Source organism: Lissotriton helveticus, chromosome 12 (assembly GCF_964261635.1).
Source record: "Lissotriton helveticus chromosome 12, aLisHel1.1, whole genome shotgun sequence".
NCBI classification, from domain to species: Eukaryota; Metazoa; Chordata; class Amphibia; order Caudata; family Salamandridae; genus Lissotriton; species Lissotriton helveticus.
The window spans coordinates 650,020,073-650,037,850 of record NC_136073.1 but is presented as its reverse complement, the minus strand read 5'-3'; the positions used below and the strand labels follow the sequence as shown (position 1 = coordinate 650,037,850).

General features: G+C 46.9%; 1 protein-coding gene across 2 annotated transcripts in view; it reads right to left on the bottom strand.

Annotated features, from left to right (window-relative positions):
• Positions 1 to 17,778, bottom strand: part of MLKL (mixed lineage kinase domain like pseudokinase) — an 888,605-nt gene that overhangs the window by 705,338 nt on the left and 165,489 nt on the right. The window contains exon 1 of one of the 2 annotated variants that reach the window (XM_078670354.1): positions 16,143 to 16,289. The exons of the other annotated variant lie outside the window; for it this stretch is intronic. The gene's annotated coding sequence lies outside the window, so the exon portion shown is untranslated. Of the gene's footprint in view, positions 1 to 16,142; positions 16,290 to 17,778 lie in introns of those variants that run through there. 2 annotated transcript variants of the gene reach the window in all.

Below are 17,778 nucleotides of genomic sequence, written 5' to 3'. Positions count from 1 at the left end.
TCTGTCTTTTTTTTGTTCAACCACGTAAAAAATTGATAATTCCCCTCTTACGTAGCATGGGGCTGAGAACGTGTCGACCAGCTTTTCTGGCTCTGCAGATGCTGGACACCCCCCATGCTGCTAAATGTGTGGCACTTTTCCTGAAATCCTGTTTAAAAACACGCTGTATGATTGGGTCTTCTACCACATGAATTGATATTCCTTACGCTTTGTTTACTTCACTGTAATTACTGTTTTTCTTTTAGTGATGTACTATATCTGTATTTTATGTTTCTTTACAGTTTTATTTGTGTATTCATGAATATTTATCTGATTGTTAAACTGTACTTTTTATGATTGACAAAACATTCAATCGAATAAAAGTTTATGAACTCTATATATATATATATATATATATATAAAATTTGAAAATAGTGTATGGTTTATATATGTTTAGAAAAAAATAAAGATTGACAAAAAAAATGTACCTTTTTGGTTGTTTTCTTAACTGCTGTGTGACTCTTTCTTGTTCTTATTACTGTTATTTGGTGGTATCCCCCATGGTGTTAAATTTTGGGGCAATTGTCACGGGGATACTGGTGATCTCTGCAGTTTGCACCAACTTCTGAATACTGTGTTAGATTTCAAGTTTAGTTGCATTAAAGTGCTGATAATGAAATGCAGAGTAGCCGTTCCCATGCAAAAAGACACGAGGTGCACCTTTGCGATTTATTCAAAATACTAAAATCTTGTATTGAATTGCACTGGAGGTAGTGGCTGCACTTACACTGTACACACAAAATCAATGAAGAAATCTCATTCTATTTATATTGATTAGGAATAGTGCGTCAGGTGCTGGGTCTTGACGGGATACACTGCCCAGTTCGTATATTGTTCTGCACACGAAAAAAATCACATCACAACTTTCACAACAACTGCAATGCGGAAGAAATTCCGGCGATACTCCACGTTACCACCAGGGATTTTACACCTGCTTTCTGCTGGTGTTAAGCAGGACGACTACCTGCAGCATGAAAGGAAACACAGCCAAGAGCCACACCAGAACACCCACAGGTGCCATAGAGTCAATGAGCATGATACAGGGATACCCATGAGGGCCACAAGACTCGTCGCAACAACCCCAGGACCGCCAACAACTCCCAAACCCGCATCTGAGCAAGTGGGTCTGTGTGGTCATTGTGTTAGCATGATAGGCACGGGCCCTGCAACATCACAGTGTGCTGTCTTCAGCAGACGTTACCATGTCACCTTAACATTGGCAGTGACCCTGGACATGTAGCTAGGCACGCATCCTCCTGCATGCACAACAAACGTGTAATGGTCCGGCGTACACAAGTCAGGGCAGGGGTGTGCCTATTCGGCAAGGGAAACGGGCTGGCTCGGACATGTCCGTGTGCAGGAAGTGTGGTAAGTGTGTCTCTATGTTCTGGTGTGGCCAGCCACAAGGGCCACAGCAAACGATGTTGTAAAGTGGCCGGCACCACCACCAAACAGCACTCTCATGGTGTAGTTGGAATGCCGCAGGACATGCCCGAATAGGCATTACAATGCTGTGCCGTACGAGTGCACGGGATACAACAGCGCACCGTAATAAAGTGTGGGGGCTCGTGGGGGGAGGAGCAGCTGTTTGGCAACGTAACACACAGTGAACCCGCCCATGTGCCACGTGCTGGGCATCTCATCCAGGAAGACCACGGTCACAGACATCCCTCAACACCCACGACCGGCCTTTGTACACATCCTGTATAAATGCAGCGTGGTTTTCCCTTCTATGCTCGTTCAGTGGTGTGATGTTGGCAGGTTGTGTGACTTATGCACCTTGTTAGTGTGTTTCATTTTGGCCATTGTTTGTCGATACTTGTGCTGTACTTGATTGTGCATGTGTACCATTGTGCCCATCTACCCCTGTACCCCCACTCCCTGCTTCTTCCTCTTCCTGGTGCTGTTGTTTCTATAATTTTGTTCCTCCACACATAAATACATGTAAAGAACAAATTAGAATACTTCCTTGATTCTTTTACGTTTCAAAACTTCTCTCTATTCGTTTCTTTTCTAATTCTCCATATAAACAATTTTTTTCATATTCAACGACACCTAGAAGTCAGCAGTGCAACGTATTCTATCAACACACTTTCTAGAACATTCTACAACACAGGTTAAAAGTTCATAATTTTTTTTAAACCGAACGATATTTTTTTGCAACATTTTCTCAAACATTTAACGGCACGTGCAGGTTAAAAGTTCACGATTGTTTTAAGTTCGAACAGTGCCTTCCAAATGCAAGTAGCAGGTGTGGTTGAGTTGAGCAAATTTTATCCTATAATATGTACTCCACATTGAAACAGCTTTTTCTTTACCAATCACAAAGATGCTTTTCTACAAAAGGAATGTGCACCCTACTTTTAAAAAACAATGCTTTTCATCTCCCAATCAGGTATCATTTTGTATGACAAAAAAAAGTAGATCCCCATCTTTAAATATATCTTATTCTACGAAGGAACTGCATGAGTTACAGACAATCTTTCCATACCTTCCAGCCATACCTTCAAAATGCTAGTGTGGATCGTAGGTCATAGCTATATTTGCTGGTGCAAGAGGTATGCAGAACAGAGACGTATTGACTTAGACCTAGGCTTACAAAATGTGGACATTAAATGGTTTGCACAGATAGGATTGAAGTGGCACCAATTGTTGCGTTTGGTTAAAACCTGTTTGCATCTCAAACACCTGGACCTCATGATTGTGCACTGTGGTGGAAACGACCTAGGCACATTGACTGGAGGAGGTTTGGAAATGCTTATGAAGGACACCTTTGGACAATTGATGTTACTTTTGCCTCAAACTGTCTTTGTATATTTCAATATATGCCAAAGACAGAAGTGGAAATGGTCAAAACAATTTTGTCCTCAGATTGAAAAATCTAGGAAGAAAGTCAACAAAGCTGTGTCTGCATACCTCAGAGACCACAAAATGGGATCTATCTACAACAACAACATACGTTTTGATATGGCTGATATCTACAGAAGTGATGGAGTACACTTCACAGATCAGGGAAATCGAGTTTTCCTGAATAACTTGAAGCTGTGCATCCGCACTTATATGTAGCTCCAACTAATGAACACAAGGGTTCTTTTTAGAGCCACCCTCTAACTTACAACTTAGGCACGCTATTTTAGGGCCAGGTAACGGCAACTCCCGGACCCTCGCCAAAATGTATTCTCCACACAGCTGTGGCGCAGCGGCCAGACCATCTGACTTTGCAGCACGGAGCTCTCACTTTGATCACCGGCTCTACTTACCCATAGGGGTGAATAGTTTGCGCTTTACAAATACTGTATTGATTTACCTTTGCACTCCCTGTACAACACCACCTAAGCACCATATACAAGTTGGACAGGTGTGGCACAGCACCCAGAGCGCATGACTTCACAGCATAGCACACACAGGTTGGGCTCACGGTTTCATCCCCAACTCCAGCAGCAGCTTAATTTAGCAGCATGCCACTCTAGGCAATACCTCACCTAATTTCTGTACCAAGCACTTTCAGGCCAGTAGAGGTCAGTAGTTCAGCAACGTTACCCCGAGTCCATCAGCAGCTCAGCTTACACCCCTAGCGCCACCAGACCCATAGGAGTGAGTAGATTGCACTTTACAAATACCGAATTCATGTGATACGCCTGAATTTACCTTCACACTCCCTATATAACACCCCCTAAGCACCATACATAAGTTACAATGTTCGAAACAAAAGTTCCTCCAAGTAGGTATAACTACATGCTGACACTACTTGGTCAGATGTGGCACAGCGGCTAGAGCACATGACTTCACAGCATATGACACACAGTTTGGGCTCACGTTTTCATCCCCGAGTCTGGCAGTAGCTCAGCTTAGCATCATGAGACTCTAGACAATACCTCACATATTTTCTGCACCCCAGGACTTTCAGACCAGTGCGGGTCAGTAGTTCGTCCCAGTAGCTATAAACACATGCTGACACTACTTCCACAGGTGTAGTGCAGCAGCCACGACACATGGCTTCACAGCATAAGACACACAATTTCGGCTCACGCTTTAATCCCCGAGTCATGCACCAGCTCACCTTAGTAGCATCAGACTCTAGGCAATACCTCACTTAATTTCCGTAGCCCACCACTTTCACACCAGTAGGGGTGAATACTTCGCTTCACACCCCCTCTATAGCACACCCTAAACACCCCACAGAGTTTACAGTGCACCTACCCTCCTCTTTCCCACTTTTTTCGCCCTTTTTTCCCCTTACTCACTTTAATGGGATCACAAAATGGCGTCCAACACTTCCTAGTTGCAATCTCTTGCAGCGCTCGCAACCAATAAGCAGCAAGCTCGTGCTCGTAACGCCTCAGCCAATCAGATGGCAGAATTCCTAAATATCGATAACTGTAACTTTCGATATTTCTCCAAAACTACTAAACAAATTTACACCAAAAACCAAAAGCATGCTTTCCAGACCAAGACCCTTCTCCCTGCCAAATCTGGGGTAATTCCGTTCACCCGTTCGACCTGTAGCCTTGTCTAAAGTTTCCTATGGAAATTAACATTGAGAAAACACGTTTTGGGATCCCTTTTATCTCGTCCCCTCCTTGACGAATCACCCCCAAATTTTCAACATAGGAGCTGATATCACCAAAGAATCAGTTTGGAAAAGTTCATGAAGATTCATCAAACGACGCCAAGGTTATAAGCAAAACAAAAAATGCTCTTCCTATGGAAACTTGATCCTAACTGGAACTACCTACTGGCGACCGCCAGTAGGTAAAATATATATATATATACTTTGCTGCTTCACTAAATTGACCATGGTAAGTATTTCTGTACCTCCACAACTGGCTACTGGTGTACCTTTGTAAGTCCCTAGTATATGGTGCTAAGGTACACAGGGATAATGGGTTGCAGCATGTATTGTGCCATCCATGAGAGACCACTCAAACTGTGACTACAGGCCTGCCACTGCAGCCTGTGTGAGCTGGTGCTTGAACCGCTCACGACAGATATTGTTTCCTTATATCTGAGATCACTACACTTAAAACCTATGTCACACCTATGGCAGCCCTTTCAGTCCTGAAGGCAAGGTGCTTGGTTGCAAGTGTGCAGGTCTCCCTGCATGAGTAGGATACCTCTACAAACCCCGGAGTCGATTCTCCAGGCTTTGTAAGTGCGGTCAGCCATTTTAATACATATAGTGGGCATCAGACTTTAACGAGATGTCTAACTATATAGGGGCGGGACCGAACCTGGTAATGTTTGCTATCACACATGTTGGAATCATAACCAAACACCGATTCCAGCATTAGAAGTATGATCCTATGTACTGAGGGCTCCCATGGAGTAATTCCCCCCCACCCCCACCGGGTATAGCCTTTCAGGGTCTGACAGCAAGCAACTGTTGCTACTGGCCACAGACACGATTCTGCCCTCCTGCTGCTGAGCCAAGCTCGAGCAGAGGAAGGTTGAAAAATAGGTTTCCTATCACAGGGAGGTCTGACCATCTCCCAGACAGGACTTATTGTAATAGGCTGGGGAGGGACGCTGGCCAGGGCCACCAGACTGCTTTAAAGGCACATTTTGTGCCCTCCTTGCATACTCCACTTTGAGTTTGAACCAGTCCCTTGGCTCTCGCTCTGGCAAAAAACTGGACAAAGGACATGGGAGTATCCTCCCCTTTGTCCAGCCCCTCCTCTGAAAGGGACCCCCTGAGCCATCCAAACCCCCTTCCTAGGGTATTTAAGGGCTTACTTGTGGGTGGGTCCACAGATTTGATGTGGGTGAAGATTCAAGGCTGAAACCACATCACTCTTCGACCGTCTGGACATTTGGACCTCGCCTGGAACCGAGAATACATCAAGTAAAGTCCACATTTGTAAAGCGCACAATCACCCGTAAGGGTCTCTAGGCGCTGGGGGCCGTCGGGAAGATTAAGCGAGCTATTGCCCAGAGTCACATGGTGCTGGGCTAACCTGCCGCCGGAGCCGGGGATCGAACCGTGGTCCCCAGATTCCAGCGTCAGTCGCCCTGGCCGCGGCGCCACACCTCTCCAAGGAAGACTCCTGCTGCTCCTGGTCTTAATGTTCTGCAAGTCTTCTTTGTCGTCTGTGTTTTTTGGAGGATCTTCAACAGACCTGTGGGCATCAAGGACACCTGATGTAATCTACCTTGGGGTGAAGGAGTCACTCCCCTGCACCTGCAGGCGCTGCAACAATGCTGACCGGTCTGCTGCTCGTGATGTCCCAAGGACTTCAAAAGGCTCAGCAACACAGGTGGTGGTTCTGCAAGTCACTCAAGGCCTGACCTGTCCTCTCCGCAATTTTGAGGCCAGCACCCCTCGTTGAAACCACTAGGACCAAATCCCTGTGCACCGTGTCGACTTGCCGTTGCCAAGACTTGTTGGCTCTGCACTCCAGAGATCTTCGGACTACAAGAAAATAGTCCCCAGCATCTCTTCCTGCCAAGAACATCGTCCTCACCACATCCTCTGCATCATGGGCCTTCCTTCTTGGTGAGCTGCTTGATGTCCTCTTGCGACTCCTGTACCTTTGGCCTGTGGGTCCGCCTGAGGGTCTTCTTCTGCTTCAGTGGGCTTCCCTGCTTGCTCGGGGCCTGCTTTGACTCTCCTGCTTGTGGTGAGTCCCTTGGATCTTGCTGGTCCCAGCACTGCTCCTTCTTCGGTTTCCACACCAGTTGCAGCTGCCAAGGCTTGTTGATGCTCCGCCAGACACCAACCCCCTGGTTGTCAACTTCGAGCATTGGACAACATGTGCACTGCTCCTGGTCTTCCTCGGCGTCGCCTGGTCCTCACAGCTGCAGCGACATGGTCACTGTCAACTCTTCTGAACCATCCAACATCAGTGGCCATTGCGCTTCCGTGCCTCCTGGTCCCCTCCTAGTGGCATAGACTCTGTCCCCTCTGCTTACAGGTTCTTCACTTCAAGAATCCACCCTTGGATTCTACCAGACTCTTACACAGTCTTCTCCAGCTGCATCTTTCCTGAAGTCCTACATTGTGGTCTGCAGCGGTTTCCGATGTCACATCGCACCTATTCACCCGGCTTCCCTGGTGTAGGTATCCTGGTTTCGGGGGTATCCACGGGTGGGGTCACTCTCCAACCTTTTGTCTTCCAAGGGGTTTCTTAAAGGTCTACCGGGAAGGGTCCTTCTTCAAAACTGCAACCGCACATTGACTTCTATTGGACACGCAGCTGTGCTTCCAGTCTGCACACGGCGTCCGTGGAATTCCTGGGTACTTACCTTGGGTGGTTCCTTGTGTCCCCAGCTCCTCTCAGTCTCCTGGTCCAAGTCCCGACTTCGGTCGCAGTTCACATTCTACTTTTTTAGTATATGGTTTTGTCTCACCCTGGAGGCCACAGTATTTTGTGCTACTTACCTATTTACAACTGAAGTATTATTGTGCATTTGTGTTTAAATCTCAAAGTAGGAGGTATATCAATGTGTTAGTGAGTATTGTGTAATAAACCGACATAGTTTTATAGATAAACTGTGTGGTTCTTTGTCATTTAACCTACAATAAATGATTAATCTGGTAAAACAAGCTGCTCAACACTCCTTCAAGATAAACCTGAAGGCTGCTCTCCACAGCTACCACTGTGAGAGCTTTGAAAAGGTTGTCACAGGCCACGAAAATCACCATAAGAGTTGTCTGGATTAATGCAAGGTGCTTAATTTAAATTATTGTGTACCATATACTAAGCTAGCTTCCTGTATATATATATATATATATATATATATATATATATATATATATATATATATATATATATATATCACTAGTGTAACGTAACTTGAAGGGGCCCCCCTTCAAGTGTCATGGAGGGGCTCCCCTCTTGACTCAGTCAGGAGCTCTCAGGCAGGTACTGTACTGAGGGGGGCCCCTGTAGCTCTGGCCTCTCCATCTATTCACTCTGGGTTTGTGGATTAGCTAGTGTACAACCTGATCACTGGTGATGCTGGGAAGAGGTGATACCACAAACACCACATTTAAAAACAGCAAACACTTTTCTCCCCATCAACAGAAAGCCTGCACTACAATCCTTTAGGAAATTCCATATTATTGGTACTACTTGCAACGTAGTTGCATGTGCTGTATCAATAACATGGAATTTCCTAAAGGATGAAGGGTGGGCTTCCTCTTCATGGGGAGAAAAGTGTTTGCATATATATATTTATCAGCCAACATTTATTTTTTAAACAGTCACGAATCACCTGAATAGACATTGCACAGCTTAAGATCCACTGACCTTAACTGTTCCCAACACGACCCTGAAAGATGTCTTAAAGACCCACACTTTCCTAACTCTAGAGGAAGATGCCAGGACCTCGCTCTGGCCTCAAACCTAAATATCTAGTCAGGTAACTATCCTAGGATCCTATCTTGGCTCTCAGCAAACAGGGCATGGTCTGCCTTTAGATCACGTACCCCAGAGGCATACATCATGTCTGGTACAACTCCTAATCTCGTTGCAAGGAGTGCCTTTCCTTTACAAATGAATATATTGCACTTCTTTCCCAATTCTATTTCTGTTTAGTTTAAATGTATTTGTATGTATGTAAAGTTTATTGAGGGATCAGATTTTGCCCATCCACATTTAAAAACTGGTTTTCTGCAATTATCTTGACTGTTTTATGGCCTATGTGTAAAGTGCTATCTGTCCATCAGAGACCCAGTAAGTCTTCACCGCTGGACCTCTGCACCACTCCACAATGTTATCTAAAAGGCCTTCACATAGTAACCAAACGCATTGTTAGTGTGGCCTTCTGAGCTCTTCTTTGGTTACTTAGGGTTGGGGAGAAGAGGTTTACTCCACTCTCCTTTAAAACTGTAGTCTCAAAGTCCAAGATCTCAAGTCTGTCAGGCGTGAAGGGCTCCTCCAGCGGCAGCGTCTCTTTACATTATGGTAATCATTTAAAAATAAAATAAAAAGTAGCGGTAACAAGATGAAAATAGATCAAACTGAATTTAATTAGCTACTCACATCTACACGGGGCAGTGGGAGATCTTTGCACACTGCAGCACCGCTTGGAGATATCTTCCAAAGCTCACATTGTGCAGACATCTGAAGGTCTCCCTCCCCTGATGCGAATTCTGAACTTGTGTTTTTTCTTTGTGTTCTTTTAAGTGTCTATAAACCCTGGGCTACAAATGCACAAATATGAACAATAAATATATCTGGCCGAGCCAGTGACAGCTGATGTGCAATAATCTGAGACAGAAAGTCATCAACAGAGCCCGTCACATGTCTGACAACTTCAGTCAGATATGGTTTTTCAACCAGCACCACTGTGCACTGCTAGAACTTGGAGCAGGTGCCACTGGAAGAGATTTCACTCAGCCACTTTTAAGGCCATGCTGCGTGAAAACCCTGCGCCTGCTTGAAGCAGGCGGAAGGATTGACGCAGCATGTTAGGGATAGGGCACCCCCGAGCCTTGCTGGAGCTGCGTCGCGCTTGCGACGCAACTCCAGTAATGCGCCGCCTTTCCGACGGGGGATGCGACACGCATCTGCCCATCCATGCGCCACAGTGGCCGCATTGTATGCGGCGCATCAGTGGTGGCGCACCGGTGGGCAGATGCATCGCAACTCTTCTGGCGCATCCCTGCTGATTAGCAGAGATGCGCCAGAAGTAGTAAATCTGCCCCATACTTTTTAACAACCAGGGGCCGTTTTACACGAATTGCACTTTGGTATTACAGAAGGGGCTGCAGACGCTTGGGCTGCCCCTTCTGTAATACTGAAAGCACTGGCAAACAGGGGCGCTTTCTTAAGAGGCCGTTCCCTCATTTGCAAATGAGACGTCTCTTGTATGTTTCGCACTGTGCATGAAGAACTGGGCGTTGGTTACATAACTGATGCTACAGCATTGGGCCTCCCTCTCTCTCTGGTTAGATATTTGGTCAAGACCCGAGATCAAATTTAACACAGAGGGGCTTATTTACAAGCCCCTTGTGCCACGTTTGCGCCATTTTTAACATGGAAAAAGTGACGCAAAAATGGCGCAAGGGGCTTGTGAATCTGCCCCGGAGACTTTATAGGGCTGTATGTCGCTTGATTGGTCACATCATATCCTCTGGATCAAGTGCATTAAGGATACAGAAAGCCTGTGTGCACGCCCATTTTATGTTGAAATTCATCTTAACCATTGAGCCATATCTTTTAATTGTAAAAAGCGTGTATGACTACTTTTTGCTTACGAGGTTTAGGCTGGATTTATTGCATTTTTTGTTAGAATTTCCCCAGGGTGGGAATAGGGTCCACTGCCCTGCGTCCTGCGGCTGCGACAGTATGTCTCCGCAGGAAACCCTGGGCCTCATTTATGAGGCCTTGCGCCAGTTTTGCGCTTCTGATGCATCACTTTTTGTGATGCATTGGCGGCTTAAAACATGCCTCCTGTTGCACACTATTTACAAAATGACGCATTTAAGCAGATGCGTCACTTTGTAAACCCCTGCGCTACATTATACCTGCGTCAGGTATAATGTAGGCAGGGGGGGCGTTCCCCCGCAAAAAGCCTTGTAGAAGTGACGCAGTGAAATCTATGAGATTTCACTGCGTCACTTCTAGGACGCCGTTGCGTCAAAATTTTACTGACGCAGGCCCATTCACATGGGGCTTGCCCCATGTGAAAAGACGCATTGCTGGAGTTGCGTCACTTTTGTGACACACTCAAGCAATGCGTCACTTTTGCGCCATACAGCTACGTCAGAAATACTGGCGTATCTGTAACTTCTTGCGACATGATGCGTCATACAGTAAATATGACGCATCAGGTATGTTGCAAGGAGTGCGCACTGAGAAGTGATGCATCGCTGCTTTTACGCAGTGATGCGTCATTTCTCATAAATGAGGCCCCCTGACTTTACAATGTTCTGTAAATTTTATGAGGTTCCAAGGAAAACATATTATCCAGCTCCTAAAACAAGGCCACTTTTCCCCAAGTATGACCTGCCCTTTTGTACCTACATATGCTTTTGGAAGAAACTATTGTTAATGTGGTCTGCTTTCCAAAAGCCACTATGAGATTGAGGAAAACCTGTGACTAACCATCCAATTTGCCCAGCAACGGCCGCTTCTCTTATAATCGGGCAGATTAATTATTTATTTAATTTTCCCTCGTGGTCGTCTGCCGAAGTTCCCACCCCCACCCTCCCCAACCTCGCCCTTCCGCGCTTACCTACATGGGCCGCAGCTGAACCAGGGCATGGTTTTATTTATATTTTCTTATACCTTTTTAATAATTTTGTATGCAATTCATGCCAGATGTTTTTACCACTTATGTACTTTATACTGCATATATTTTGTACATTTTTAAAATTGGTTTCAGTAGCTGCCTTGCTTTTAGGTCACCTGCTGTTCTGGTTTCCTTTAAAACCCGAATAAACGACTCACTGAGTTCTCACGGTGGGATATAAAACAGTGATCTACAGGTTCCACACCCGGCTGCACAGACACATTAACATATGGAGCGACTCCTTTGGAATAACCACCTGTGTCCTCCAGGTTGCATTTAGGTTTCTGCCAGTGGCACATTAACCCACTGAGCTGTCTTACTGGCAATTAAACATGTGACCTGCAGATTACCAACAGATCTCTTTAAAGGCACGTTTATCTACCGACTTAGCTGACTGGGATCGAAACATGTGACCTGCGTGGCCAATACAGATGTCTGCAACCGGTGCATTAACCCACCCCACAGCCGTGTGCCTTTTTAGGTTTTGCCTAGCGAAAGCTGCGCTCTGCGCAGCTTTTTCGCGCAGGCGAAATCCTGTTGAGAACTGTAGGGTGCTTTGGGTCGGCCCTCGTCATTGATTGGCTGGCTCCGTAAACGGAGCCTTGCCATTGGACGAGGGGCCTGTCCGTCAATGCCGGACCAGACACGGGGGCGTTCCTGACATTCTTTGCCTTTTGCCGACGTCACGGGACGCCGGGAACGCCCCCGTGTCTGGTCCGGCATTGCCGGCACTTCTGCGTCTCTCCTAACCCCGTGACTGGCCGGCCGGCCAATCCTAGCGCGGCCGGCCGGAAGTGCCCGCCCCCCGCAGCCCGGGGAAGAAGGAGAGGAAGACGGCAAGCACTATGGCGGCGCCCGCGGGGAGACCGGAGAAGTGCCTCTCCAACCTGCCGCTCTGTCTGGGCTGCCCAGCCTGTCGCTGCTCGCCTCCCAGACCGATCGAGAAGTGCCGCCGTCGCAAGGTGCAGGTGAGTCGATTTATTTGTTTGTTTTTTTCCCTCCTCCCCTACCCTCCGAGCCCCTGCCCCAACCTGTCTTCCTCCTCGTGGCCGGGGCTATGTTTAGGGGCGCTAGGCCGCCCGCATGGCCGGGCTTTGTGTGCCGGTTACGGGATGCCTGGGAGATCCACGGAGGCTCTTGAGCCCCTGCGGGGGGATACAGGGGGTCCGCTTTGTGTCCCACCGCTGGCTGCAGTCTGCTCGAATGTTTTTATTGCTGCCCGCATTGCCCCTGCAGCTTTCTGCTGATGTGTTGGCTTTGTGTGCCGGTTACGGGATGCCTGGGAGATCCACGGAGGCTCTTGAGCCCCTGCGGGGGGATACAGGGGATCCGCTTTGTGTCCCACCGCTGGCTGCAGTCTGCTCGAATGTTTTTATTGCTGCCCGCATTGCCCCTGCAGCTTTCTGCTGATGTGTTTTACAGCTGGGAACCGGCGCTCGCTGGTCACATACCGAAGAGGGGGTCCGCTTTGTGTCCCACCGCTGGCTGGTGCAATAACACTAAATTGCTGAAAGCTCATTTGTACTGCTGACGCGGCCATCATTTTGTTTTCATGTAACCTCGGTGCCCGGTAATGGCCCATAAATAAAGCTTTGACATCCCAGGTGACGCATGCCTCGATTCCGGGTGGCTCCGTCTCCGCCGTGTGCCTTCATGTGGAATTTTCAAAGACGGGTCATCTTTGGGTGTAAGCCGACCTGCTCTCCTCTGTTGTGTTAAGGGGCACCTTGTGTGTGTGATTGTAGCTGCCGGGGCACTCTCTGTGCAGGAGGGAACTTCGAAAATCACCCTGCCTGGCTCCAGTCGAGCAGCCCTGTCCTTCAGCAGATAGAATGATTGCTTTCAGTGCTAATGACAGGTTGGTGTTATTAACTGTTCCATTTGTTAACTGTATCGAGCCCGGGTAACATTCCGGCATTTTTAAATATTTATCGCGCTGCCTGTGCCTTGGTACTGCACAGAAACGTGCAATAACACTAAATTGCAGAAAGCTCATTTGTACTGCTGACGCGGCCATCATTTTGTTTTCATGTAACCTCGGTGCCCGGTAATGGCCCATAAATAAAGCTTTGACATCCCAGGTGACGCATGCCTCGATTCCGGGTGGCTCCGTCTCCGCCGTGTGCCTTCATGTGGAATTTTCAAAGACGGGTCATCTTTGGGTGTAAGCCGACCTGCTCTCCTCTGTTGTGTTAAGGGGCACCTTGTGTGTGTGATTGTAGCTGCCGGGGCACTCTCTGTGCAGGAGGGAACTTCGAAAATCACCCTGCCTGGCTCCAGTCGAGCAGCCCTGTCCTTCAGCAGATAGAATGATTGCTTTCAGTGAAAATTGGTATTCTGTTGCCCATTGTACATCTGTTAATCCTTATCGTCATGACAAGGGGAGGGAACGGTGTATCATCTATTAATAAGCGATCTGGAAATTAATGTCTGTGCTCATATTTTACTACACGTTTAAATATGCCTATATATCACCGTATTTATATTTTTTATATAAATGTATGTGCATTTTCTTGTATATATACACATATACCCCCCCCCCACACACACACACATACATATATCTATATCTTATATATGTACACACACGTGGTATGTATGGCAGGTGTATGTAACATTTATCATCCCGTATGATCGTCAGTTTCCTAATAAATGTAACCCACTTCTCTTGACGTTAAAAATATCGTTACTAAGGTTGACGAGTTAAATTAATCCAGTTGATAACTGGTTTAACGAAGGGAAAGCTTTGTGAGTATACCTTCAGTGAATATTCATTTTCTACATTTTATAGTGCTTCTTAGACTGCTTTGGAGATTACGAAGGGAGGAGCTTTATTCTAAAAATCAATATGCATCATATTCAGGCTGCAACTTTATTGCAGAATTTTGACGTGATAGACCGATACATTTTGCCAACGTCACCGAGGGGCAGCGTTTTAAGGAAATCATTTTCCAGAATGGATGTGAGCAGAAAAAGCCCGTGTGTGGTCAATGAAATCGGAAACACAGCGATGTAATTGTTCTGTTCTCGCCGAGAACGAGAATTACTCTTCATTTTGCTGTGCCAAGGACTTTTTAAAGCGTTAACCTGATGACTTGTTACCGTTGCCATAGAATCAAAAGATGGATGTATTTTGAGAATGATCTGTAGACTGAGTAATCTCCAAGCAGCGATCACCCTCGAACAGGGAAGGACGACCATGCTTCCCAGTAAATTGGACCTTTACCACAGAGGTTAATAGAAAATAAATTACTTTCCCTGTTGGTGCAAACTTTATGTACGCGGTGAAATACATATTCATCACGGGGGAAGAGATGGCCTCCTACCATCCAGGTGAGAGGCAGGCAGGCTGTGGGAGCACAGTAAGGTCCTGTTTGTTGCAATAACATCTGTAGCACATTAGAACAGAACCTGATGTCTCGGAAGATCAGCAGACTCCTCACGAGAGAAGCACTAATACAGGCTGTCTTAGCCATGGTGATCTCTCATTTAGACTGTGCCAATTCTCTATACTTTGGCATACCACTGTATCTCACCAGAAGACTGCAGCTAGTACAGAACCAGGCTGCTAGGTTGATCTTTTGGCAACCCAGATCCCTCTGATGTGCCGTTCCAGTCTTTCTGTTCTACACTACAAAGTTTGGTTGGTCAGTTTCTTCCTTCCTCTCGTTTTTATCCTTTATTTCAGCATTGCGAAGATTTGGTTGACTTTGGGCGGCACATCTTTACTTTGTTTGTGGAAAAGAGCGATATTTATTAATTTGTTGACTGCTGTGCCCAGAGTCGATGACTTTTCTCACAGTGCATGTTGTACATTATTTTGAGAGAAAACATTGTTCATGAAGTTTTGGGATCCCACCCCTGCTCAGAGCGTTGTTTGTTGTCAGGTGTTCACAGCTTAGCAAATTTAGGAATTTAATTGGTCTCATGTCCTGATAGGGGTAATAATACTGGGGGTGTGCTACCGCGCTATCCAACCACCGTACGTCCTTTGTTCTGCAGTGAGGAGCAGTGAAGAATTTCGGGGTCCAGAACGTAATATAATGTTTCTACACTCCGTGTGCCCCTGTTGCCTGCTTGTGCTGTGTGGGTGTGTGTGGAGGGCTCTGTGTAGCTGTGTGTGTGGGAAGCTTTGTGTGGCTGTGTGTGGGGGGGGCTGTGTGGGTGTGTGTGGGGGGGCTCTGTATGGGTGTGTGTGTGGGGGGGCTCTGTGTGTGTTTGTGTGTGTCATTTGCGAGAGATAAAGCTAGTGGCATTGTAAATGGCAATGCCATTTATTTATGTTAAAAAAACATAAATAAATATAATGTCAAGAGCAATGCCAATAGCTCTAACTTTAACAAAGGCAAAACCATTGCATTGTAAATGCTTGTTTGTGAACAGTGGTCAGGTCGTTCTCTGTCGAGCTACAGAAAGGCATCTGACATGTACATTATGTCCAGACTAACCTTTCCGGCCAGGGCTGCACTACATTAAAGGAGGGTCGGGTGAATTCAGCTTGTGTGTAAAGATTTATGCCTTTCGGAAGTCAGAAACAAATACAAAATCCCCTTGAGCAGATAGATACAACTGATGACGCGGCGTTCCCTAGCTAGCATGACGTCAACGCTACAGACTCCCTTCGCCCGGGTCCTTCTCCCACACCCCGTGCCTGGAAGCCGAGCGCCTCGGTCGCACTCCTTCGGTGGGAGTCTCTGGATCTGGAGTTCTCTTCTCGAAGGCAAACTTAGTTTCGTTTTTGACCAGCCTCCGGCGCTCAGCCGTCTCGCGCTTTAGAATTAGTTGCTTTTTATTATATTTGAAATGCTGCCGCCTCCCCCCAGCTATATTCACTATAGTCTCTCACCAATGATGCGGGCGGTTACCTGTGAAATCTGAATTTTCCTTGCTTTGGGCAGGGTGCTGCTTGCTCTTTCCGGTCCCTCTGTGAAGTATTCCCAGAACTTGTCTGAACCCCGCCCCCCCCCCCTCCCCCCCCCCCCCCCCAGGCTCCTTCCTGCTCTCATGTGAATACACATTGAGCAACACGAGCTTGGTTCCTACTTTCGGTTGCATCTGTCTTCCATGACTGCCCTCCGCAGGCGCAGAGGGAGGGGTTTGGCTTTTACACGAACCCACTGTACACCCTTTCAGTGCTGGATGGTGTGGACTCAGTCTCCAGGTCATTACGTGGGACGAAAACAGTGGGTAGGGGGAGTATGGGTGTTTCTGTAAAGGTGCTTGTAATATGGGCGTGACTTAAGCACGTAAATTACATTTGGGTGACTCCCATAGTGTGCCACGTGGCTGGTATTTTGGTTCCTTATTTCCATTATTGCATCCACATATATAACACAACGCCTGAGACACACCCTAAAACAGCCAGGCCTATTGGCTTTGTCAATGATTGTGAGCTGTTTTGGATAACTGAGTAAACAACATTGGTTTTGTTGTAAATAATTCATATAGGAAATGTATCATTTCTGAAACTGTGAGACTTTGAATTAAACATCACTGACTGAGGTCTGTAAGGGACAGTGTAATCCAGAGTGTCTCATTCACTACTGTTAAATTCACTCTGTGCTTCACATGTATGCCCCTTTTCTCTCCTCAATGTAATCAACATGCATATCTTACACCTCATCTCTTTCCTCCTAAGCATCTCCTTTTCACTCTCTTCTGAACGCACCTTCTTGCATCGCCTTCCCTTTACCACTCCCCAAACACACAACGCACCCAGTCACTTAACCCCTTGGGCGCGGGCGCAATTCTGCGCCTGTGTGGCCGTTTGAATGAGTGGGCGGATCATGACGGCCCCCAGCTGTCATCAGCACACGCCCACTGTGATGCATGACGGACGGGGGCCGTCATCAGCATGGAAGGGGTTAAACATGCTGTGTGTTCTTTTGTCCTATCCTTATTTTTTACCAGTGACGGCTCCTCCGCTAAGGTGGAGGAGCGTTGCCCACTGCACAAAAAGTAAAAATAAAATGACAATAACGTATCAGTATTGTCATTTTATTTTTCCTATTGAGTCAGTGGCCTGTGTGTTGTGTGGGGCGGGGAGGGGAGGGGCTGGGCAGCGCTGGGGGAGGAGTGGTTTGCACTCCCAAAGTGCACATGAACTGTTTGGCTGGCCCTATTGGACAGACTAAACAGTTCAAGCGCACTTTGCATGTTCCTACCCAGCTGCATTGCACAGCCTGGTCAGGAACATGCACAGGCTTACTGTTCGAGTCTGAGCGCCGATCCACAGCGCTCAGACCAATGACAATGCTGCATTGCAGCGTTGTAGTTGGCTCAGGGGGGCCTGTGTACCGGGTGCTTCCTGCTCCCTGCCACACTGCAGAGGAAGAAGGAATAGGATGCAGGGGAGACGGTGGCCGGCCGCTATAAGGTATGTTTTTTTTATTGTCAATTAGTCCCCCACCTCACCACTCCCCATCCAGTAGCAGCTGCTACTGATTTTGACAATCTTGTACCTCCTTTGGACTCATTTGCACAAAATCACAATTTTAACTG